At 39.1% G+C, this 26565-nt stretch overlaps 1 protein-coding gene and 1 long non-coding RNA gene across 2 annotated transcripts in view; one reads left to right on the plus strand and one right to left on the minus strand.

Annotated features, from left to right (window-relative positions):
- LOC120542863 overlaps positions 1 to 26565 on the plus strand; it is a 97033-nt gene that overhangs the window by 60791 nt on the left and 9677 nt on the right. The window lies entirely within an intron of this gene.
- Positions 20788 to 26565, minus strand: part of LOC120542864 — a 46512-nt gene continuing 40734 nt past the window's right edge. Inside the window, exon 3 of the long non-coding RNA XR_005636245.1 lies at positions 20788 to 20842. This is a non-coding gene — a long non-coding RNA (uncharacterized LOC120542864). The remainder of the gene's footprint in view (positions 20843 to 26565) is intronic.

Below are 26565 nucleotides of genomic sequence, written 5' to 3' on the forward strand. Positions count from 1 at the left end.
CTTCCATCTAATGAACCTTTAAGATGCTCACTATTGTGCAGAAAGCTTCATCATTACTACGCAGATTGATCTATTACAGGCTAAGTAGTAGCACTAAGTGCTTGTACTTCCCATCTTCTTAAGCTTGCATCCCAACAGTACTGTCTCAGGAAAGATGGGCATTAAGAGAGGAAGTGAAGCCCTGGTGATTTCTCAACAGAGATCGGTAGGTAACTCAGATTTTGTTAATGTATAGGACAGCAGCAATGAAATTTAAGGTTGCTTTTCATCTTCAGTGTTGAAGTTCCCTCTTCATGGTTGTCTTTTAAGACAGATAACTACCAAGGTATACAGGATGATCAACAACTTCCAGAGTTTCTCCAGAGATGGTAACTGCTAGGGTCTCAAACACCCGACCAGGGAAGTCTTGGAAGAATGATTGTAATTCTGTAGATTTTGAGGGACAGTCCTAGACACTTGCAGGAGCTGATAAAAAGGTTCTGAGTAGTTTTTCCAAACACTCTAAAAGTTCTAAACTTTTATTTCATATTTAGTATGCCATACCCTTCATTTTTTTCAGTTTCAGATTTGCTTTATCCTTTAAAATTTGTATTAATTGACAGTGCTACCTAAGTAACTACAATTTCTCCTAACAACCTTGCACTGAAGAGACCATTAATCTGATACTATTAAAAAAAAAGGACAGATCACAGGTCACTTGTTTAAACTAGCAGAAGTTATAGAGTAAGGATTTAACTGAGACTGTGCAGAACTTAATTATTCCTGCGAATGACCTTCTGTCTTCAGAAGCTCATAGCGGGCATCCTCAGTAATATTCAGAAGCTTCTTTTTTGTCACATACCACAGTAGGAGGAGCACAAACAGTTTCTAAAAGGTCTAACATCCCTGATAATAAGCAATTTATGGAATTCAACACAAGGTTGAACAATTTTTGAGTCGCAGTCTATTTTGTTCTCCACTGACTCACCCAAAACAGTCTTGGTAATTTCCTTGCTTTTCTGGATAGTAACCTTGTGAAATGGCATCCATCCCTGCTTCCACAGCCTCACAATTTTCCTGTGAAAATTCAGGGCAGGTTTCATAAATGAGAAAAAAAATAGTCACACATCATATGCAGTCCAGTTTAACATGACTTGAGAGTAATCCTATCAGTCTCCAAGAGGCTTCAAGTTCACAAAAAGGACAGTTTTTGTTGGCAGAGGTCTACATCGCTGGGGCAGCAGATGAATCAGCTCTTAAAAACATAGCAACTTCTTGATCACTTAATTTTGAATTATGTTAGTGAATATCTAGGATAAGTGGTAACCCACTGGAAAATGGGATGCAGAAATAACTCATAAAGTGCAGTATGGATGGCACAATTGGAAGAAGGTTTCAGGAGTATTGTGTGATAGAAGAATTAAGGCAAAGGTTAAAGGTCAGGTTTTTAAGACAGTCATGAGACCAGCAAAGATGTATGGAGCAGAGACATGGGCAGTAAAAGGAGTGGAGGAGAAGAAGTTAGATGTGGTAGAAATGAGAATGTTTAGATGAATATCTGGAGTTACAAAAAAGCACAGAATAACAAATAAGACAATCAAAAGCGCAACAAAAGTGGAAGAGATATCAAGAAAGTACTGTAAAGTAGACTGAAGTGGTATTGACATATGATGAGGAGAGACAATAAATGTGTGGGCAAAAGAGTGATGGGATTGGAAGTACAGAGGAAGAGAAAGTGACGGAGGCCTAAGTGGAGGTGGATGGATGAAGTAGAAAAAGAACTGAAGGAAAAAGTCTTGACTGGGGAGGTGGTTAAGGAACGAGCTGTTTGGAGAAGGTTGATCAAGAACATCAATCCCACATACAAGTAAAAAAAGATGAAGAGGAAGAAGAAGAAGAATTAATATCTTTAGTTATTGTATGTTTTTTAGTTCATTGCCGATCACATGATCAAGACACCGCTGCAGGTTGTGTCAACAGTCTGCCGATATTTGTCCAAGCTTCTGGATAAATCTTTTAAAAATAACATTTTAACCTACAATTCAGATAGGGAAAGCCTTCTTAGTTAAGCTCCTGGACTTCTGTTTTGTCTCTTTTGACTTTAAGCTTCACATTTTGAGTTTGATGAGTTTTATATTTCCTTTTAACTTATTTACCTCTCCTGATCTATTCTTCTATATAAAAGCGGTCTGGATTGTCCTTCCATCCCGTGAGTGCTACGCAGGCACGTAGTTTCACACATGCCCGTCCATTTTGCAATTCACGATGGGATTTGTAGTTTCGTTTTTCCAGGTAAAAATGATTTTCTACTCCAGACTGTGCGATATCTTCTTCTTCTTTCTTCCTATATAAAAGCGGTCGGGATTGTCCTTCCGTCCCGTGAGTGGAAAGCTTAGCGGTATTCCGCTTATCACAGACTTACTACTTGCAGCTTGCAGTACGAAGCGACATGATGTGAGCAGAGTTCTGGTGCTCCCATTGTTCCCTTGCTTTTGTGCGCGATGCGCTGGAAAAATAGACAAAATTATGTCTCTGGAAATAATTAATGTTGATGGAGTACAAATACCTCACCGCGTAGTAAATATCAGGGGGGTTCAAAAGGGCGACCTCAATATAGAAAAAAAGTTTAAATTTCATCACAAAAATAACAGAAACTACGAGTATTAAAGTAATACCGCTCAAATGTAATATAACCAAATTAATGAGTTTGTATAAAATATCAAATTGATCTACATATTGAACTACCTTAAGAAGTGGTCAACTTAAAAGTCAGTCGCCTTAAAAGGCGGGTCAGCCTAGTTATTTATAATCTTTATTCTTTTCTATTACTCTTTTCTAGCACAAACACTAGCTTCAAAGGCAAAGAACCACAAAGGAATATTGTTCTGTAATTTGGAGGATGGAGTGTTCTTTTTCATACATTTAGAATAAAAACTGTCTTCATATCTGTGAATCACCAAATCAGGCAGTTCAAGTTACCTTCCTAGTGGCTGAATCACAGGCTCTCTTTCATTCTTTACTGCCCTGAATAATTTTAAATAAAATGGCCTTAAACAAATCAATTTTCCCATTAGAATATATGCAATGTAAGTTAGGAGGATAGATTTAAGTAATATGTTTATGCTTGATTAAAACATTTTATGATGGGATATGAAATAGTATAACCAGCCTTAGCACAAGCAGTCTTTACCAGCAAGGCATGAAAATTAATTTAAAGGAATATCTATGATATCTGTGACACCAGGCCAAGATTACTGTGACATAACTGACACAATACCAGAATGGACTGCCATTAAGGATGTTGCTCACTAGTCAACCTGATTGTTTTGTATTATTTAGTTACAAAAATAACCATTCATTACAAATATTGTTTCCTGTTATTGATAGCTGACATTCATAATAGGTCATCTCATTTTTGTTGTCATAATGTATAAAGAGATATTGCAAAAAGTCAGTCCATCAGTCATTTTCTAAACCACTTTGTCCTGAAGATAGTCGCAGTGAGTGCTGGAGCTAATCCCAGCTAGCATAGGGTGCAAGGCAAGATCAAGCCCTGGACAGGTTGTCAGTCCATTGCAGGGTGAACACGCACACACACACACACACACCCCAACCAAACTGTACTAGGGCCAATATGATATTGCCAATCCAAATAACTTGCATGTCTTTGGACTGTGGGAGGAAACCCACGAGGACACAGGGAGAACATGTACACTCCATTCAGCAAGGACCCGGGACATGAACACAGGTCTCCTTACTGTGAGGCAGCAATGCCAATGTGCTGCCCACTATTGCAAAAAGTACTTTTATTAATATATTCTTCCTCTGTATGTGTAACAATATTTCATTTAACATTCATTCTATGGGACAAGAGTGCGGGACCAATTTTATTTATCATAGGGGCTAGAGAGAACATTACCTAGAAAAGTTGCTTTAATTGATGCAATTTGTAAAAAAATAGTTTGAATCTTTAGGTAGCAGAGACCTTTTTTTCTGTGTCAGTCAGAAAGGTTGGGCTAGCAAAACCAGATAATCCAACCTAATACAATAGATGTGGATTTAATCCTTTACTTATAATTAATAAATAAAAATAATTTATTACATTTATAGAGTGTTTTTTTAGATATTTAAAGCACTTTACATAGACAGTGGGGAACCACTTCAACCACCACCAATGTGTACCAACCACCTAAATGATGTGACGGCAAACATTTTGCACCAGTACACTCACCACTCATTAGTTAGTAAATAGTGAAAGGGTGACAAGGATAGTTAGCTGATTAGAGGGACAGAACAGAATGGGGCTGTGATGGAAATTTTAGCCATCCTACTGTTGTCAAAGTACCCTTTATGACCACAGAATCAAGACCTCAGTTAATCCAAAAGATGGCACCATTTTTTTATGCATGCTGTCCCTGTCACTGCACTAGGACATTGGTATCCACACACACGCCACAGGGTAAGCAACCCCTGTTGACCTCACCAACACCTCTTTCAGCATACAAAGCTTTCCATGGATGATCTCCAATCTAAGTACTGGCTGGGCCCAAATATGCTTAGCTTCATGTAAATAACCTGTTCTAAAGTGCAGGTGGTCTGGCCACTGTACTTAGGCTTCTTCACAAAATATGTTCCATGTTCCAAAAGTCAGTCTTCAGCAGTAAGGTCAGTTGATCCAGGCTCATTCGTGCATTTTATCTGAACTTCAATCCACACACCTTTTCAGGCTAAGCCCAATTCGACTACATTAGTCACATGACCACCATGTGCTCATCATTTACTGCCATTCCCAGGCCTGGATCAAGGAGTGGGTCCCAGCATCCCAGTTTCAGGTGAAGTCATGATTTATTCATGAGGGTCAGTTGTGACTGTCACTGAGGCTCCCTTCACTCCAATCCCACCACTCCAAAGTGGCACTCCTAAGAGGGGTGATTGAAAAGCTGATCACTCTGCGAAAACTTCTTGACCCATTCTCTCTATGTGCAATATACAGTAAGTAGACAGTATGATGGTTGAAATGGCAAAATTTGGTAAAGGTTACTGAAAACGTGCTGCAATATTCAGCACCATACAAGATACTACTAGCAGCCATATCAAGAGTAAAGCAGCGCAATATATAAGCAGTACTTTGTGCTAAAAATGCTGCCTCTTCCAAAAGTATAAAGGACAAGAATAAGGTTGTACAAGGGTGCAATTCATTATAAAAAAAATCTCTAACAGAACAGTCATTTGACTAATTACCATCAATAAATCTCTATAAGACATGGACTTTTTTGTAAAAAATCGTCAAAGTTAATCAGTCTTCAGTCAGACAGCCTTGCAGCTAATAATATAAAGGTGAAAGGTTATATTGGTTTGCTGTACTTTATTTTTCCATTTGTTTGTATGAATGTACAATGTCATGTATGCATGACAAATTTATTTTAAAAATAATCAAGTGACTCATTAACTACTTACATACATTTTTGTGTTTGGTTAAGTCCATAGAAACTGCAGGCATCTTCCAGTGACAGCTCTTTATGGCATTGCAATTGAGGAAGCAAATTGATATTTGATGGATATTTTGACTGTCACTTGGACTTCAGTTTGAGTTAAAGCTACTATGCTCTTCGCTCTTCTTTGTGTTTGGAGTTTGCACATTCTTCTTATTTTTTCTGATAGATCGTATACTTGCCTCTATTTTTTGATGCTCCTGGTTTTCTTGGCCTTCTCCTCTACCTTATCAAGAAAGAACTGCCTTTTGAAAAGCCTGGCCACCTGAGCTCACTCACTCCATAATAGTATCTGATAGCCAGAGTTCTTTCAGCTTGTTGTTTAATCTTCCAACGGAGACCCATAGATACAGAATCATTCCATACCTTTGTATCACGAGAGTGGATTTCCTTAATAATTATTTTGATACATAAAGAGATATAGGCAGCCAGCAGAAGGCAGCCGCCTCTTCACCTAATGACTAGAGACCAGTGGCACTAACATCTCATATCATAAAGATCTTTGAGAGGCTGCTCCTGGGCTATTTGAATCCTCTTGTGGTAGACCACTGGGATCTACTGCAGTCTGCTAATCAGACAAAGACCGGAGTTAAAGATGCAATTATCTATCTGTACCACAAGGCCTTCTCTCACCTGGATAAAGCTGGCAGCACCTTGAGGATTGTGTTTTATAAATTCTGCAGTGCCTTTAACCCGTTGCATGGCTGCAATCAGATCTCAATGTGGGTGGTTTGCTATGAGGTGGGTCCGGCAATGCGCTGTAATCAGAGCATGTTCCAAACCTCCTCCTCCTCCTCCTTTAATTCCATCTAGCCATCCCTGTTAAGGGGTAAACCCAGAGATATGCATATGGATGAGCCTATGATGTCCTGGATAGTGGACTGTCTTTTGGGCAGACTGCAATTTGTGAGACTCTAACATGGATGTGAGCAACACTGGAGCACCACAAGGAACAGTCCTGTCACCTTTCCTCTTCATTGTGTACACCTCAGACTATAAATATAACACCAGGTCATGTCTCTTGCAAACATTTTTGGATAATTCTTCACTTATTGGGTGTATTGATGTAGGGGATGAGACAGGAGCCAAGTGGAGAACTGTGTTTCTTGCAATAGAAAGAATTCTTTGAAAATTACCATCAGCAAGCCTAATTAACTGGTTATTGACTTTCTTTGCACCAAAGAGCCTCTGTGTCTGGTCACTATTCTGGGAGTGAAAGTGGAAGAGGTGCAGTGTTACAGATATGTGTGGGTTCATATCAATGACAGGCTCTATTAACACAGAGTAGCTACAGTGCATCCGGAAAGTATTCACAGCGCATCACTTTTTCCACATTTTGTTATATTACAGCCTTATTCCAAAATGGATTAAATTCATTTTTTCCTCAGAATTCTACACACAACACCCCATAATGACAACGTGAATTAATGAAAAGTTTACTTGAGGTTTTTGCAAATTTATTAAAAATAAAAAACTGAGAAATCACATGTACATAAGTATTCACAGCCTTTGCTCAATACTTTGTCGCTACACTTTTGGCAGTAATTACAGCCTCAAGTATTTTGAATATGATGCCACAAGCCTGGCACACCTATCCTTGGCCAGTTTCGCCCATTCCTCTTTGCAGCACCTCTCAAGCTCCATCAGGTTTGATGGGAAGCGTCGATGCACAGCCATTTTAATATTTCTCCAGAGATGTTCAATCGAATTCAAGTCTGGGCTCTGGTTGGGCCACTCAAGGACATTCACAGAGTTGTTCTGAAGCCACTCCTTTGATATCTTGTGCTTCGGGTCGTTGTCCTGCTGAAAGATGAACTGTCTTCCCAGTTTGAGGTCAAGGGCGCTCTGGAGTAGGTTATCATCCAGGATGTCTCTGTGCATTGCTGCAATCATCTTTCCCTTTATCCTGACTAGTCTCCCAGTTCCTGCCGCTGAAAAACATCCCCACAGCATGATGCTGCCACCACCATGCTTCACTGTAGGGATGGTATTGGCCTGGTGATGAGCGGTGCCTGGTTTCCTCCAAATGTGACGCCTGCCATTCACACCAAAGAATTCAATCTTTGTCTCATCAAACCAGAGAATTGTGTTTCTCATGGTCTGAGGGTCCTTCAGGTGCCTTTTGGCAAACTCCAGGTGGGCTGCCATGTGCCTTTTACTAAGGAGTGGCTTCCGTCTGGCCACTATACCATACAGGTCTGATTGGTGGATTGCTGCAGAGATAGTTGTCCTTCTGGAAGGTTCTCCTCTCTCAACAGACGACCTCTGGAGCTCTGACAGAGTGACCATCGGGTTCTTGGTCACCTCCTTGACTAAGGCCCTTCTCCCCCGATCGCTCAGTTTAGATGGCCAGCCAGCTCTAGGAAGAGTCCTGGTGGTTTTGAACTTCTTCCACTTACGGATGATGGAGCCCACTGTGCTCATTGGGACCTTCAAAGCAGCAGTACTTTTTTTGTAACCTACCCCAGATTTGTGCCTCGAGACAATCCTGTCTTGGAGGTCCACAGACAATTCCTTTGACTTCATGCTTGGTTTGTGCTCTGACATGAACTGTCAACTGTGGGACCTTATATAGACAGGTGTGTGCCTTTCCAAATCATGTCCAATCAACTGAATTTACCACAGGTGGACTCCAATTAAGCTGCAGAAACATCTCAAGGATGATCAGGGGAAACAGGACGCACCTGAGCTCAACTTTGAGCTTCATGGCAAAGGCTGTGAATACTTATGTACATGTGCGTTCTCAATTTTTTTATTTTTAATAAATTTGCAAAAACCTCAAGTAAACTTTTTTCATGTTGTCATTATGGGGTGTTGTGTGTAGAATTCGGAGGAAAAAAATGAATTTAATCCATTTTGGAATAAGGCTGTAACATAACAAAATGTGGAAAAAGTGATGAGCTGTGAATACTTTCTGGATGCACTGTATATAAGGAAGGGGAGAGCAGACTGTTTTATTTTCTTAGAAGGCCACACTCCTTTAATGGGGGTAGTGGCCTCCTTTACATATTCTACAACTCTGTGATGGCCAGTGCAATTTTCTATGTTGTTCTGTGTTGAGCTGGTCCTTCATTTTTTGAGAGGCCCACCAAATCAACAAACTGATTAAGAAGTTATGGAGCACATGCTCAGCCTACTGGAGGTAGTAGTAGTAGTGGAGAGAATGAAGACAAAACCGATGAACATCATGAAAAATGCTGCACATCCTCTCTCTGACACACTAAGTACTTTCAGCCAGCAAATCATTCAATCATTGAAGAAATGTAACTGGGGCTCCTTTATACCAACAGCAATATGCTTGTATAATGCCTGACTGTGACTGTAACTGCCAAGTCACAAGTTTTCTTTTTTTTAGTTATTCCTGTTTATATTTGAAATAGGTTTGTTTTTTCTCACAATATCATCCATTTATCCATTTTCTAACCCGCTGAATCCGAATACAGGGGTCTGCTGGAGCCAAACCCAGCCAACACAGGGCACAAGGCAGGAACCAATCCTGGGCAGGGTGCCAACCCACCGCAGGACACACACAAATACACCCACACACCAAGCACACACTAGGGCCAATTTAGAATCGCCAGGCCACCTAACCTGCATGTCTTTGGATTATGGGAGGAAACCGGGGCGCCCGGAGGAAACCCATGCAGACATGGGGAGAACATGCAAACTCCACGCAGGAAGGACCCGGGAAGAGAACCCAGGTCTCCTAACTGTGAGGCAGCAGCGCTACCACTGCACCACCGTGCCACCCTCACAATATCATATTATGTATTTATTTTGTAAATAACAAAATTTCCCCTGGGGACAAATACACTTCTATCTATCTATCTATCTATCTATCTATCTATCTATCTATCTATCTATCTATCTATCTATCTATCTATCTATCTATCTATCTATCTATCTATCTAACTAATGATATCTCCTATTGTAGTGTTCTGTTTTAAAATCCGGTGCTCAAAGACTATAATTAGTATTTAAATTTTTAAATAATAAAATGTAAAAATGTATTTTTGTATATTAACCAATCAGCAGCTTGCCAGAAGGCTGCTGGGCATTTAACATCTTTATGCGAGTACTCAGTGTTCCCAGAATTTCTGGCAGCAAGTAAGCTTTTTCCTTGGCATACAAGCATGAAGCCAATATCAGTGTTGTGACCTTCTGGCTTAGCTGCTTAGACTAAATCAAACAGATACTAGCAGGCCTTGGAACTAGATAGTAATCGCTCACATGCATAAATCGTAGTTCTATTCTCTAAAAAAACAGGCAGGAAGTGTGTGTGGTAGAGCACTGCTGGGAAAAGTCAGTGAGTCATGTATGGCATACCTTAACAGCACCACCCCAACCCCAAAAGCCCCCAACCTTTGATATATCTACAGAATTCAACAATCCAAAAATTTTTAAACCAACTTTTTTAATTTAGTGGAAAATAAGATGGCATTTCTTATAAATTTAGAGAGTGGGTCTCATTTGATTTTCCTGTTATTTTGTGTGGTATAAATCTGAGTTGTTTTCCTGTGATTCATGGAAGTCACAGATCAATCACAAAGATTTAACTCCTCATTCTGCCTTGTATAGTAATACCTCAGTTAACAAAGCCGGACTTCAGTTTAATATAAGAAACTTTGTTATCAGAGGTAAATTTACCATAGGAGGAATATAGATACATATTGTAATGACCCAGGGGGTTTTCATACCTCAACTGCCCTCCAACACAAATCCTTCCCTAATCTTTCATGGCTCCTTCCAGGTAGTACCACATGCTCTTCTCTGTCTCATCCACTGCCTACTCCGTCTGGCACCTCACCTGAAGTCATAAACAAGACCATTACTGGTGACCACACATCCCAGGCAATAGAATTTAGCATAGAACATTAACATAGAATAAGTAAGGTCCGATGGCCAGGGTGGACAGGAAAAACAAAAAAAAAAACTCCAAAGGCTGGAGAAAAAAAATAAAATCTGTAGGGGTTCCAGACCACGAGACCACCCAGTCCCCTCTGTGCAATCTACCTAACATAAATCAAACAGTCCTCTTTGTATTTATGGTTTTCATGGACGGACCTGATGATGATGGTCACGTAGACTTCTGGCTTTCAGTCCATCAATGTTGGTGCATCATGGTGCTTTGAGTAGGTGGTGGTGGTGCAGGCCGCCACCACAAAGAAACCGGAAGAAGAAACAGAAGAGAGAGTTGGGGTCAGTACGGATTTTAGAGCCACTATGAAAAATTTGTATGAAAATGTGAACAGTGTCAGATCAGGCACCTCGAGAAGACTATTAAGACTATTATAATTCTGAGTAATTTCTTGAGTTGGTGTATTTGTGAACTAAGCATCAAAATCACAGGATGAAGCACAAAAAACATAATGGTAACCTCACCTTTTACACACTGGTTTTCATGTAAGTGAATCATAAAGGACTTGGACAACTGCTTAATTTTTCAGTACTTTGTTTTCTTTGAAAAGTATCAAGAAATCTGAAATAAAGAAAAGGCAACATCTAAGCCCAGTAGAAAGTGGTTAAGCCAGCAGATGCAGATGTGCACTCCTATACAGGCAACACTCACCACAGATGAAGATGCTTTGAAGTTTGGAGGAAGTCAGGGGTGGGGTGTGAGATGCCTGTCTTAAAAAAAATGAGCTCAGCTCAGCCTTCCAAAATATCTTTATATTCTTACTACTTCATATTTGGTTCTAGTGTATTATCAGTTATGTGCTTATTGGGTTATTATTATCAAGTGTACAGAGTGCAGTGTAATTCTTGATCACATGTGCTAATCAATGTCCTGATTTATAGTAATGCTAGTGTTTCTAAAACTTGTTTTGGTGAAATGTTAGCACTACTGCCTTTTGGATGTGGTGCTTGTATGCTATACCTGTGTCAGTGTGGAATTTTCTTAGGGTTTTCTGGTTTTCCTCCCACATCCTAAAGACGTGAGTGTGAAGTTGGCAATTCTAAATTAGCTTTACATGAGTTAGGGTGACTGTGAGGCAATGGACTGGTAGCCTGTCCAGGTTTGGTTCCTGCCTTGTATCTTCCATTTACTGAATATGATGTACACACAAATGTAGCCAATAATACATTGGCACGCTGTTGATTTTTGGTCCCTGCTTTGTATCTGTTGCTTCCAGTGACTGAATATGAACATACAAATAAATATGTCCGATGATATAGTGGCACGCAGTTGATTGTTGGCTTCTGTCTTGTATCTAATGGCCTCCAGTGACGGAATATGATCTACACATCAATATACCCAATGGCATAGCATACTGGTGCCACACTGTTGATTGTTGGTTCAAGCCTTGTGGGTGATGCTGGTGGGATGGCTTCCAGCCAATGTGACACTACACTGAATTAATAGGTATAATATTTGATGGATGGATATTTATTGAAGGAATAATGCATTAATTGGTGGTCCTTTAAAATATAAGTAATCCACTCACTGAAAGGAAAACAAAAATATATATTTTTTAATTCCTCAGTAGCTATTAATAACTTTAAGCAGGCTTTTATCTTTGTGTTGTTGTCTCGGACAGTTGGAATTTTCTTATGTAGACTACACTGCTGTCCTTGACGTGAAGGTGATGGGCTCCCTCTTGGAGGGCACTTTAGTGTGGTGAATGTACATTTTCATGGCTTACAGTAAAAGAAGCTGAGCATTCCTCTTTTTCTTTAAAAACTGATCAATTAATCCATTGCGTATTTAGTTTTGACCATCACAGGAATCTTTATTTATACAGAGTAATGTTATACTTCACATGGGTGTGATATTCTCATAGGACAACACTTTTCTTGTCAGATGGCTGGTTTGATGTTGGAGTTTAATTGTTCTACCCATGCCCATGTGGGCTTTATGCCAGGTGCCAGGGTTTCTTCCCACAATCTGAAGTTTTACATGTTAGGCCAATTAGTGACTTTGGCTCCCCACGACTCTTAATGGAAAGTGTTTACATGGCAGTTGGATGTATTATCAGCTGAGAAAACTGTTCACTATATACAGCATGTGCAGAAACTAAGTGAAAATGTTAAAATGTGCTTTCACCCTCTCATTCATTTTCTGTAGCTGGATATTCCAATACAAGGACCTGGTTAGCCAGAGTGCTTCCTTGAAGTGCTTCTGAACACACGGCAGGAGCCAAATCTGGATGTTGTTTACATTTGGTGCAAATGTTTAATGCTTCTCCATTACATATCTCATAGAGGATTTAAACCAAAATACAGCATTTCAGTACTACTGTGCGCCTGGCATTTACCTGATTAATTTCAAAGCCTACTGCATGCCAGCCCAGTCGGGGAGAATGGGAACACAATATGGTTGATATAGGCGCAAAGATATAATCTGGATGGACCATAGTGGAGTTAGGATATGGCAAAGAACAGCACCTGAAGTTATGGCACATGAAGATGGTGTAATAGCTAAATTCTATAATTCTGTACAGGAAAGCTGCAGGGTAGAAGTATATTTCAATAACACTGGATAACAATTTATTAAAGTTTTGCTTCCTGAAAAAGTTTCACGATTTATGATAGCTTGAAGCTGAACACTAACTTAATTTCAGATTGACTGCATCACATAGGAAATTGGAAAAGCATGCGATTAATTAATTTTAATTGAATTTAGCATGTTTAATGGCTTAAGGATACTGACACATTGCATTAATTCAGCTGAGCTGAAAATGTTTTCTTGCTGCTTTTAGGTTGTTCTTAGTATCTGATTGTCAATTTAGTATCTAACAACAGTTAATTCCACTTGTCAATTGTTGCAATGTCCTTGTGAAACTTTTCACCATGTTTGTCAGTCACTGCACCAAGATTAGCAAGGATGAAGTCCAAGTGTGAATGCAAAAAAAAAAAAGAATCTTTAGCAAAATGTTGCACTTCATGGTTTTCTGTGCTTGAAGCCTGTTGTCATCCAGCTGGACATAGTTTGCTGCTCTGTAGACGTCTAGAAAATTCACAAACAGCATGCCTTCCATGTGATTTCCTCCAGACAACCAGCAGATCTTTGACCCTCTTGTCATTAATCTGATCTGTGGACCAACAAAAATGCCTTCCTTAATCTTGCCATTAGTTTATTCATGGAAATATCTGCCTCAACTTCTTTGTTCATTGCTTTCAAAACATTTTTCATTAGTCCAAGTTTTAAATGAAGAGAAGACAATCATTTGTTGGTTCGACAGTGGGTTTATGTGCCACACTTTTCAGCCCTGTAACCAAATACTTTTGGAGTGTCCTGTTCTTTCTATTGTAATGAAATCATTTAGCATGGCTGTCCCATTTGCAAATTAAACAACAGTACTTGGGATTTTCGAGTTGCATTCTTAATAGCAGAGTCACTATTTTTAGAACTGCACATATGTTCCAGTTGTAGATGTTGCACTGTATATGCATACATATATTGTGAGAGGAAATCACAAACATAGGCGCTGGCAATAAAATTGTACGTCATCGTAAAATTTAAAGGTGTTTTTATGATCAGCAAGCCAAAATCCATAAGATACACCCAAACGTGTCTAGGAAGCAAAATCTTCATTTCTAAGGTGCAATAGAGTGCAGTATAGACTATTCTCTAGTCTTGCTGGCAGAATTGATGGAACGTCTGACAGTAGTAATATATTTAAAACAAGCACCAAGCTTTATTTTTTGCTTCCATAGTTCATGATAAATAATCATGAAAGTTTAATGTATACAAATTATTGCTATTTTTCACTTCAGTACTTGTTTTTATAAGGTTTCATATGATAGACTCTGTCAATGGTCTCACCATCTCAGCACCCAATCACACAGCCACTCAGCTCATGTACTACTTTATTTGGTATAAAAAAAATTCCTGTGAACTGAAGCTTGTTAATTTCTCAAGACTGACATCTTTTAGCTTTCCTAAGGAACATTCTTTTTATTTTCTCCTGTATCTACTCTTGGTGCAGCTCCAGTGGAGGAACAAGATTCAATGAGCCATCCAGCACTCGCTTTGAACTTTTCATGAGCAAACGTGTCTGCTAAATCCGAGGATTGAGGCCAAATAGTTGGACCTCTGCCAGAAGCATTTCCCAATCAGAATCCTAAAACCAGACAAACAAATCTTTCTTGATGTTGTTGCAGCCCTTGTCTTTATCATTATGAGCCCCCAGCTACTTAACAGAGACAATCTGCTTGTTAGCCCAGTGTCACATTGTTATAAGAGAAAGAGAAAGCCATTACACATTAGAGACAACCACAACTTAGTACTTAATTGTGTAATGCACATTTTGGATACAGCTATCAATTATTAATCATTTAATACAGCTCTTTACATTTTAAATACCATTGCTAAAGAGCTACAAGTATATACTACCGAGTCATTTTTATAAATAAATATTTTTGCAGTTGGAACCGACTCACAAGTTGGTTAATATTAAATAAATTAAGGACTATTTCTTTTTAGTGTTTATACTTGAACTATTCTACACTGTGTATATCTGCCAGCTGTTACGTTATACAGTTTGTTGTAGTAATGCAATTTCCTGTGAGGTTAATAAAATATCAATCTGTGTTTCTATCTAGCTCACAACTCTAGTGATCTGGGTTCATCTCCCATTTTGGTCACTTTCTACCTGTGCGGTAAACTGACAAATCAAAACAGGTTGATGAGTAATGCCCTGCAACAGACTAGCATACCACCTTCCAGGTTTGAGTCTTGTCTTAAGCCCAATGTCGTACTAAAATTCGAATGGATAAGAGGATCTAAAACCTGGACGGTAGGATGGATTGATCCAGGGATGAGCAGCGTCCTGGAGTGCCACAGTGGCTGCAGGTTGTGTTGCAAACCAATTGCTTAATTAGAAAATACTCCTTACCAATAATGGCTCTTATTTAATTTCATGGTCTGTTAATGTTTTAATCCTGCAATGTCAGGTCATTCTTACTGTATATTGTAGAATAGTTTTTCCTTTCTAAGGATATCAAGTTGGTTAACCAGCAGGAGACAAAGATTACAGATAAGAGGAGAATGCTCCTCGTGGAGTGAGATCACCATGGGATTCCCTCAGGTGTCTGTTCTTGGACCACTCCTTTTCCTAAGTTGTATTAATGACATTGAATTTGCTATACTTCGCAAACGTATGCAATTCACAGATGACCCTACAATTGGAGGAACAGCATATAATGAGGAGGCAGCGAAAACAATTCAGAAAGACTTCGATAAACTTCAGAAAGCAGCAAACAGTTGGAAAATGCAGTTTAACACAGAAAAGTGTGCAAAGTGCTACACATTGGCAAAAGCAAAGGCAATTATAAATACAAAATTAGAAACACTGCCCCACGGGAAGAAAACTTAATTGTTTTCCTCATCACTATTTATGACCGAATAATCTTCATAGTGATGGACAATAAACTTCATATATATTTGGCTGAAAAGTATCTGAATCAGTTTAATGTTATTTGTTTGCAAACACTGCGGATCCTGACTATGTCCTTTGAAACAAATTAATCTGAAGTTGTTGTAGCAAATGAGGGGCAGATCAAGTTGCTGTGCTTTTAGGGACAGATCACAAAAGTACAGTTTAATAAATCAGACCAAGAAGCTAACCAAAAATCAAAGTCACAAGTAGTTGCTGTGCCTTGCCCTAATTGTCACTAGAGTTCTCACAAATGCTTGATCAGAACAATCCTGAATCATTCCCTTGTGGTTATAACAATCAACCACAGTGTTGTGCACATGCGTGGTAGGTTCTCCCAGATATCAAGGCCTATGAAAGGTAGCAATAAGAAATTATTACAGACAGATAGTAATAATTACAAGAATTAAATAGAATTAATCACAAAACCAAAAACCACATTTGGTGAAGCAAATGACAAAGACCAAGACAAGTCTGAGTGCAAATACTAACAAGTTCAATACAAGTCTAAGACAACAGAGAAACATCTCAAGTTCAAGACTGGACTCAAGTACTACAGGCATACCTTGATTCAATATGGCCTGTCATGCAGAATTGTTCCGTTTTGCACAATTCTCTTTTGTGGCCAAATATCTCATATCGACTTATGCTGTATTTATATTTTGCAAAGACTTATGAACTCCTCATTCCACATCTACCCAAACCAAGCAACCTGTTCTCTGTTAGTATTCAAATAGTTTTCCACTGCCTTGGTTTAGTTTAGCACAAAACAAGGCCAGACGCCATGTTTCTTCTATGGTTCTGCAGCAGTTTTTCAAAATGAAAATGGTTAAGAGGGGGTTTATCCTCTGAAATGAATTTGGACCCTTGTTGACAGAATTTGTAAATTACAGGGGTGAACTTTGAAGTTAAGCGCATCCTCATTATTTATGTATGTGTGAGGCTCATCAGAGCTTGATTTAAGAGGGAATATGGATTGATGTCTAGTCCATCTTCTTGATTTGGAAGAGTTTGACCTTCCTGGGATCAAGTCAGTTGTAACCTGGTCAAGAGTGAAGACTTTTAATGCACAGTTATGTGAAGTTAATGGTATAGAAGGGTCCTTCGGGTGTCATTTTGAGATGTACATTATTTAGAGTTTGCTGAGATGACTGAGAGCTTTGATATTTTTGTCTGTATGCTATGTACTTATTTACTTTACATTGAAAAATTCAGTTTAACAAACATTTTGATTTGTGACTTTTTCCCTTATTCCTATTTACTTTCATCTCCTAGTTTTAGTGCTTTTCCTTTATTTGCCTATTTTTCCAATTACAACTGAGCAGCAATTTGGATTATTTGGCTTGCAGTAACCACTTTGTGGAGTTATTTCCCACTTGAATGTTGCCTCATTTAGTGGAATTTCTATGTACTCTGCTTGATCCAACAGCCCCCTGATGCCAAATTATATTAAGACCGGCACTGTAAACTAGCTTTTCCTCCTTGTATTTTTGGCTTACATCTAAATGGATTAATAATTATAATTTTCCCTGCTCTGACCAATTTCTAAAGTGATTTCTTACTTATTGTAGATGTTGTATAGCTTGCACAATATAAATATACTACAGGGTGGGCCATTTATATGGATACACCTTAATAAAATGGGAATAGTTGGTGATATTAACTTCCTGTTTGTGGCACATTAGTATATGTGAGGGGGGAAACTTTTCAAGATGGTTGGTGACCATGGTGGCCATTTGGAAGTCACCCATTTTGGATCCAACTTTTGTTTTTTCAATATGAAGAGGGTCATCTGACACATCAAACTTATTGGGAATTTCACAAGAAAAACAATGGTGTGCTTGGTTTTAATGTAACTTTATTCTTTCATGAGTTATTTACAAGTTTCTGACCACTTATAAAATGTGTTCAATGTGCTGCCCATTGTGTTGGATTGTCAATGCAACCCTCTTCTCCCACTCTTCATACACTGATAGCAACACCGCAGGAGAAATGCTAGCACAGGCTTCCAGTATCCGTAGTTTCAGGTGCAGCACATCTCGTATCTTCACAGCATAGACAATTGCCTTCAGATGACCCCAAAGATAAAAGTCTAAATGGGTCAGATCGGGAGACCTTGGGGGCCATTCAACTGGTCCACGACGACCAATCCACTTTCCAGGAAACTGTTCATCTAGGAATGCTCGGACCTGACACACCCTAATGTGGTGGAGCACCATCTTGCTGGAAAAACTCAGGGAACGTGCCAGCTTCAGTGCATAAAGAGGGAAACACATCATCATGTAGCAATTTCGCATATCCAGTGGCCTTGAGGTTTCCAATGATGAAGAATGGCCCCACTATCTTTGTACCCCATATACCATACCATACCATCAATTTTTTTATTCCAACAGTCTTGGAGGGATCTATCCAATGTGGGTTAGTGTCAGACCAATAGCGGTGGTTTTGTTTGTTAACTTCACCATTCACATAAAAGTTTGCCTCATCACTGAACAAAATCTTCTGCATAAACTGAGGGTCCTGTTCCAATTTTTGTTTTGCCCATTCTGCAAATTCAGTGTGCCGATCTGGGTCATCCTCGTTGAGATACTGCAGTAGCTGGAGTTTGTAAGGGTGCCATTTGTGAGTAGCTAATATCTGCCGACAGTTTTCATGCGTCCACAATTTGGCAAATCCAACACTGAACCAGTTTCACGAAACTTAGCAAGCAGTTTGCTAACTATAGTATGGGAGATGGGTGGTCTCGTAGGGTGTCTTGCATTGAAATCTGCTGCAATGACCCGGTTACTGCGTTCACCAGACATCAACACAATTTCTATCCGCTCCTCACGTGTTAACCTCTGCGACATGTCAATGGCTGTAAACAAAGAGAAACTTGTAAATAACTCATGAAAGAATAAAGTTACGTTAAAACCAAGCACACCATTGTTTTTCTTGTGAAATCCCCAATAAGTTTGATGTGTCACATGACCCTCTTCCTATTGAAAAAACAAAAGTTGGATCCAAAATGGACGACTTCCAAATGGCCACCATGGTCACCATCCATCTTGAAAAGTTTCCTCCCTCACATATATTAATGTGCCACAAACAGGAAGTTAATATCACCAACCATTCCCATTTTATTAAGGTGTATCCATATAAATGGCCCACCCTGTAGTTCACCAATAGCATGTGATCCTCTACTCTTCAACTACCTCAAGACAAGCACTGATATCTGAATTTTCCTCACCACATTCTCAAATATGCCTAAATGCAACAATAATTATGATCATGTTGTTTCGTACAGTTGATATTCTGCCCTTCTGTAGTTACATTAATGCCACCAAACCATGTAACCAGTTTTCATTTGGTTGGTCTCCAAGCAGCATTTCAGCTTCTCATTCAACGAGAGAGACAACAGTATCTTGCCTCCTAGCAGATCTGCACCTTAGCAGAAAGTGGTTGTCTCCTGTCAGTCTTCCCCAATCTTTGCTATTGAATGTGCACCCTAACCTTAGTTTTTTTTAGATGTTATACATCTTGTGGCCTCCTGCATTCCATTGTTGTTCTCACTATCGCTTTTAGCAGACAGTCAGACACATCCCAAGACAATTGTTATGTTCACTTTCCATTCGTATCTGGGGGAACTTTTCATAATTAGACCGAGGCCACATTTTGCTCTCCCCTTTACTGGTGCAGCTGTCTATTGTCCTCCCAGGTCACCTAGCAGACATATAAATGTGAACTTCTCTACTAGTGGCTCTTGTACACTCATCATCCTCATATTAAAGTTTCTTTTTCTCTTTCTTTTTTGCTTTCTATCTCCTGGAGATTTTTTGCAGGTCTTGGGCTCTTTGACTGATGCTGAATTCCTTTGTTTTTCCTTCATTTTATCTCTTATGAATTCTGAAATGGTCTCTTCAATGAGTATCAGCAGACTAAAGGTTCATAATTCAGCTGCTTCAGTCTTTACTGTACTTGGCTGTGATGTGTTGATTTCATTAAATCTCAGCTGGCTTAGCTACTTTGGCTTCTTCTCTGACACCGAATCATCTATAAAACTTTCCTGCTTTTACCTTAAAAACTGTCAACATCAGCACCTTATAGAGTTTAAACCCATGACATTTGAACATTGACTTTCTTATTGTCTTTAAGTGCTGCTACATTTAGTGTGTGCTGATTTAGTTTTTTGGCTCCCACTCTCTGGGACTTTCTACCTTCTTGCTCAATTGGACTAAAGAAGACCCACCTCTTCCCTCTTTCCTTTTTAGAAATCTTCCGCCTGCTTTAACTTGATAAAGTTGACCCCTGTCATTTGTGATGATGCTCTACAGCTCCTCCGTTTCCTTCTTGCTGTGCTCTCTACATTTGTGGTCAAGGCCTTTCCAATCTCTTTGTTTTATGTGACAAACATGCTTTCTTCTTTAAACATAGGGCTTTCATTATTGTTGTATTTCAGAGTTAGAATTCTTGTTGATTAATAGATACAATACAATACAAAATAAAATCACACAAGAAGTGCCGCAATGGGCTTTAACAGACCATGCCTCTTGACAGCCCACCAGCCTTGACTCTCTAAGAAGACAAGGAAAAACTCCCAAAAAAAACCTTTGTAGGGAAAAAATGGAAGAAACCTTGAGAAAGGCAGTTCAAACAGAGACCCCTTTCCAGATAGGTTGGGCGTACAGTGGATGTCAAAAAGAAGGGGCTAACTACAACACAATACACAGAACAGAACAAATCCTCAATATAGTATAAAAATAAAAATTTTACAAGTATGGTGCAGAATCAAATAATATGATTTGGATTTGTTTAGAGTCCTGGAGACCTCAGCCATCAAGCTGCCTCCCCCATTTGGCCATTCCACAGCTGAAACAGCACTGGGACAGCCAATCCGATGAAAGAACCCCTCTACCCCATGATTCCTGCGATCCTCCATCAGGGATGACTTTACCTTAGGCAGGCAAAACAACTTGGCAGGTGGGCCGTGACACCAAGTGCCTCATTTGAGCACTGAGAAGAGAAACAGAATAGGTGAGGGTTAGTAACAAATTATAACTATCATGTTACTTATGTTTTAGTGCTAATGACTAACAACAGAGATGCAGTCTGTACAGTTAATCAGTAGCTCTAGTCAGGATATGCTAAACTGAAGTAGTGAGTCTTCAGCCAGGATTTAAAGGCTGAGACCGAAGGGGCATCTCTTACAGAAGCAGGAAGACCATTCCACAGTTTAGGGGTCCTGTAACAAAAAGCTCGACCTCCCACTGTCATTTTATTAATTCTTGGAATCATAAGAAGACGGGCTTCTTGAGATCTTAATGTGCGCTCTGGTTTGTAAGTCATGATAAGTTCAGAATGCTTTATATGTTAAAAGGAGGATTTTTAAATCTTCCCTAAACTTAACTGGGAGCCAGTGTAAGGATTTAAGAACTGGAGTTATGTGTTCATATTTTCTTGCTCTTGTAATAATTCTTGCAGCAGCATTTTGGTTTAACTGGAGGCTGTATAAAGAACAATTTGAACATCCAGTGAACACAGCATTGCAGTAGTCAATCCTACTAGAGATAAATGCATGAATTAATTTCTCAGAATCCTGTTTATTTAGAAAGCACCTTAATTTCCCAACATTCTTAAGATGGAAGAAACATGATTTGGACAAATTAGTAATATGCGCTTTAAATGACATGCTACAGTCAAAGATAACTCCTAGATTGTGGGCTGATTCAGTAAAATTAATGGTGACTCCAACTGAGTTAAATGATGACAAAATATTGTTGTGATCAGCGTCATTCATAGTGTCATAGATTTGGGTATCAAATTTTTATTCTTCTTAAATAGAAGAGACCTTTTTCAAGGGTAATGTGCAAAAATCAGGATAGTGAATATATTTCTACAGCTTTTACACATCTGCACATTACAGTACTCTCTATAGACTTTGAGAACCTCACAAACTGCTTATGAGGTGCACACTATGAATTAAAACACCCTGTGCAGGCATCCTACGTGTAATGCAAATACTGAGAAGAGGGACACAATCCTTAAACCTGAAGCTCTGAGGTACAATGATTATATCCATCGGTCAATCAGGTTCCCCCAGTCACCCCATTCCTGTCTTAAAGTCACCTGGCTTGTCTCATCTGAAACTATGTTGATATCCACTGAAAAATTAACATTCCGTTTACTACAATAACATTAACAAACTAACTAGTAATGGTTTAAACTCAAGCCGAAATAATAATGTGAAGTGTGTACGTCAAATAGATATCCAATGATATTTTTATATTGTTCTATACTAAGCCTTTCCCTGAAAATGGCATACAAGCTGCTGTATAAATGTGGCAATTCTTCATTATGAACTGTGTAATTACATCTGAAAATTAACACATGAACATTATTAACTCAGAACATACAATTCATTCATAGTCTTAATCACTTTATAGTTATGCACATGCAGAGAAGAGTCTCGTCAACAGTTGATAATGTCATTCTTTGGTGTATTTGCTCAGCCCATGTATTTACTGCCCTAGGGCAGAAACAACCGTACAGCTGTTGCTTCTGGGAGGTGAACAGATGTTAAGTCAGTAGGCTAGGCATTTTAACAGGTACATCCCTCTTGTCTAGCAGACCACCATTTTTAGTAATTGGGTGGTAACACTCCTTATTTTTTCTGGCTGTCACACTTTTTGGAAAACCAAAAAAAGAAATGTAACCAACTGTATGATAAATTTTGCAAGTTACCTTGGATATGGACATCAGCCAGATAAGTAAATGTAGATGCTGGGTATATTGGGAGAAGGATGCTAAGGATAGAGCTGCCAGGGAAGAGGAAAAGAGGAAGGCCTAAGCGAAGGTTTATGGATGTGGTGAGAGTGGACATGCGTGATGGGGGTAACAGAACAAGATGCAGAGGACAGAAAGATATGGAAGAAGATGATCCACTGTGGCAACCCCTAATGGGAGCAGCCGAAAGAAGAAGATTAGTTTAGGTCATGGACTACACCAATCTTGTTTTATAAGTTATCACCTGAGCCACTCTTGTCTAGTAGACTATTGGATATGAACAATCTTGTCTGTCTTTAGCAAGTAGTTAATAGCACTCCATTTTTTATACTATATGACCCTTTAGTAATTTGAGGAGATCCCATTGGCTGGTGGTGGATCACTTTTTACCTTAGTCCACCCTCTCCAGTTTAGTAAGCTGCCACTAATCTCAAGAAGACTGCTGCATATACTCAATGAGACACACTGCTCTGGCCCATCTTTAGCACTTGAGTTTATTACTCTATCACTTTTTACTAACTTGGTGGTGCTACTATTGTTCATCATTGCATCACTTTATACTCTGAGCAACATGACCCTTGCTTAGAAAGTCTTCAGCTTCTCTCAGGCTTCTCTGCTCCTCTTTACCAGTTTTTGGTGATGACCATTTGATCACATACAGTAACTGCTATCTTTTGGTCAGTGCTGGTTTCTCACTGCTGTGTAATCTCTGTTTATATAGTAGCTTCACAGTTTCTTGATGGTATTTCTGACAAAGGCACTGCTCACAGTACTCTTCAGTGAACACGATAGATGAATTCTGGGTCCTGGCCAGTAACAGGCATATGTTTGCAATGTTTTACATTGCAAGGAAGAGTCAAGGAGAGGTTAATGGCCACAAGAAATTTCCTAAATTGGACTGAAGCAGTCAGTAGAAATGACAGGAGGGTTGAAAGAGGAGAGAGAGTGTGTTAGAGAGAGAGGAGTCTTACATTTTAACAGAAATCATTCATTTCTGTTTAACCTCTACTTATGCCTTGCTTCTGCAGCCCTCCACCCTTTCCTCTATATCTTTATTGCATCATTTTTCAAACCTGCTGCACGGTGTGTTCACAACATGAAGCCAAACTTCACACAAGGTACATCATGAAGGTCTCTCCTGAGTTTCAGAAATTGTCCAGACTTGCAAATTCTTGCCCATTTTTTCCTTCCTGCATCCGCCTTGCCTGAATAAAAAACACACATTCTACTTTTTGGAATCTCTTCAGATTTCAAAATTTTCAAATTAAAAATAGCCCCTCCCCCCAATTGTTTCTATAGTGCTTCCTGTCTCGTTTCTGGCACTGAGGGGAACGGTTCCCTCTCCTCATAAACCCAAACATGGATTAAGTGGGTTTGACTCATCTTAACCAGGTCATCACTTGTTCCAAAAAGTCCCCTCTGGTAAACTAAAACTAATAGATACCTAAACAGTTTCTTTCCCAGAGCCATAGCCCTTCCAAACCAACAATTTAGTCTTTCTTCCTCACTTATTCATGTGTTCTCTCATATATGAAGGTATGTATGTCATATAGCACCCTTGTATGTGTATGCATGTGCATACACGCTACACACCCACATGCTTTCATTCACACATCTTCTTAATAATTGTAACTGTTTACAATGCATGTTGTTTAACATGTGTTATTTATGTTATGTGTATGTGATGTTGGGTCTGTTATTAGCAGCTCCACAGCTACCCAGTTAAAATCCTCTACATTAAGTACTTGCATATAAAAATAGTTTTGATTCTGATTCTGATTTTGGTAAAAGAATTGATAAATTTTCCTTGTGTTCATTTTATCACTCATTTTGGGGACGCTGGATAATAACTTCCTAATTTGTTAGTGCATTATCACTTTTTGACTGGTGCTGTTTTACCAGAATAAAGTTGTGAGGCAGGCAAGATCTTTTTACAGAAGTCAGGTTACTATGCCAACATAAGAATGCCCACCCAGGTTTGTGGCAAACATTTCCTTCTGTGGAGCTCTGGCCCGTTACCACTTCTCTCTCTCTCTCTCAACACTGAAATAAAGTCTTGAAGCCTCAGTAGTTTCTGTTGCATTATAAAATTAAGTTTATTTAAGTAATGAAAACTCTGGTTTATTTTACCTGTTAATTCATAAGCACGCACATTGTTATTCCTTTTAGGGCTACGATGAGGATTGCTTGGCAAAGCACTCTGCAGTATTAGAAAAATATGAAATGTGGCACAGAACACTGAAAATAATTGCAGTGATTGATTTGCAGGAGTCTAATAATCTTGCTGCATTTGATATTTCTGCCGACTTTCAAGCAGTAGGATAAATTCTTTGTTCTCCTAAACTAGCCAGAGGTCTGTTTTCTTCTTTCTTCAATCAATTTAAACTAGTCAGATTCATACAATAAAAAGAAAGGTAATGCATCTTGAGAAATCATTCATTCTTAACTGTAGGTGCTGTGATATAATTGTAATCCCAGAGGAACAGTGTAAAATAATTACTAGGGAGGGGTGCACATAAAGTAGAATACAAAGTACCATAGATCAAAAACCAAAACTCTCCTGCCACTGTGGACCACTTATACAGATCTTGAACCACTCTCTTCTTGTTGCTGCAGTTTGACAGTTTGCCCAACTCTCAAATAAATCGAAGCACTCCCATCTCTCTTCCATTTTCTCTCTGTCCACCCAACTTAGGTTGAGGCTTTACCCTAAATGTATTCTGGTTGTGAAACCCCTACTAGATTTGCTTCTGGGGTTACAGATGCCCCAGCTCATGCTACAGGGACACTGGGTTGCACTCCCAATAGTGAACAATGGAGGTTCTGACAACCCCCACCAAGAACCTGTATTTGACCCTCCAAAGCCTCAGGTCTTTAAGGCATCTTTTAAGGTCCTTAATGTGGGCTGCTGTCATTGGGTGACAAGTTAGTTATGTATTTAATGGTAATGGTTTGATAGAGATGGTTTGTGAAGTAGGTTGTGGTGGGTTGCCGCAGGTTAATTAATCAGTTGACATTGCTGTGACGATTGTCCTCAGTCACCCCACCCAAACCTGCCAATCGTCCATTACTCTCCATGGGGCAAAACTGAGCATTTAACAAGGAATGGATCTCGAAGACACTGAAAAGGGCAAGATTGATCACCTAAAAAAAACTGAAGAAGCCATACTAAGATGCACCCAACTTGACACCTAAATAACAATAAGTATTCAAGTATGTAAATTTTGAGAAATATATTATTTGCAAATATAAAAATAAATTCCTTCCCAAAACAGGTAAAAAGTATCAAGAGCACTTCAAACATGCTGTTAAGATACACAAGCAAGGGCACAGATTGTTATGACCAGGATGTGACATGTAGTTTGATCATTAGGACAGGCAGAGGTTAAAACTGGGAGATGGCAAAATACGAAGCAAAGGGAGCGAAAAGGCAAAACAAGAATCATGAGTCAAAGACCAAAGGCAAGTCAAAGCCAAACTCAGTGCTAGAGCTAACTACACAAAGGATTTTCAAGACATTGTTTATCCACCTAAGGATAGTGTATACTGAAATGCTGCCATATTTATAGTATCACTTCCTTGCTATCACTACCATGGCAATTGTAATCACGTCAATCATCCAAAATGCGTTGCAGAAACAACTACAAAACAAAAAGTAAAAATAAAATTTTGTCAATTGAATTGAAACTAAAATGATCGGAATCCTGATAATAAAAACCCTAAAGAGATCAAAATAAATGTAAAAAATGCATGTATTTCACAGGGCTCCATGTATTGATTCAGGTCTTAAATATGAATTAGCCTTCTGTTTCTACTGCCTTAGTATTTCACTTGGGTTTTGGAACTTTTCTTTGTTTCATTCCATGAGTTAATTACCATGCCCTATAACTAATGTGTTTGCTGATCTGTGCACTGACCTTTTGCTAGTTGAGCATGCTTCCATTTCCTCCAGG

The sequence above is a fragment of the Polypterus senegalus genome, chromosome 13 (assembly GCF_016835505.1).
Source record: "Polypterus senegalus isolate Bchr_013 chromosome 13, ASM1683550v1, whole genome shotgun sequence".
In the NCBI taxonomy this organism is placed as follows: domain Eukaryota; kingdom Metazoa; phylum Chordata; class Cladistia; order Polypteriformes; family Polypteridae; genus Polypterus; species Polypterus senegalus.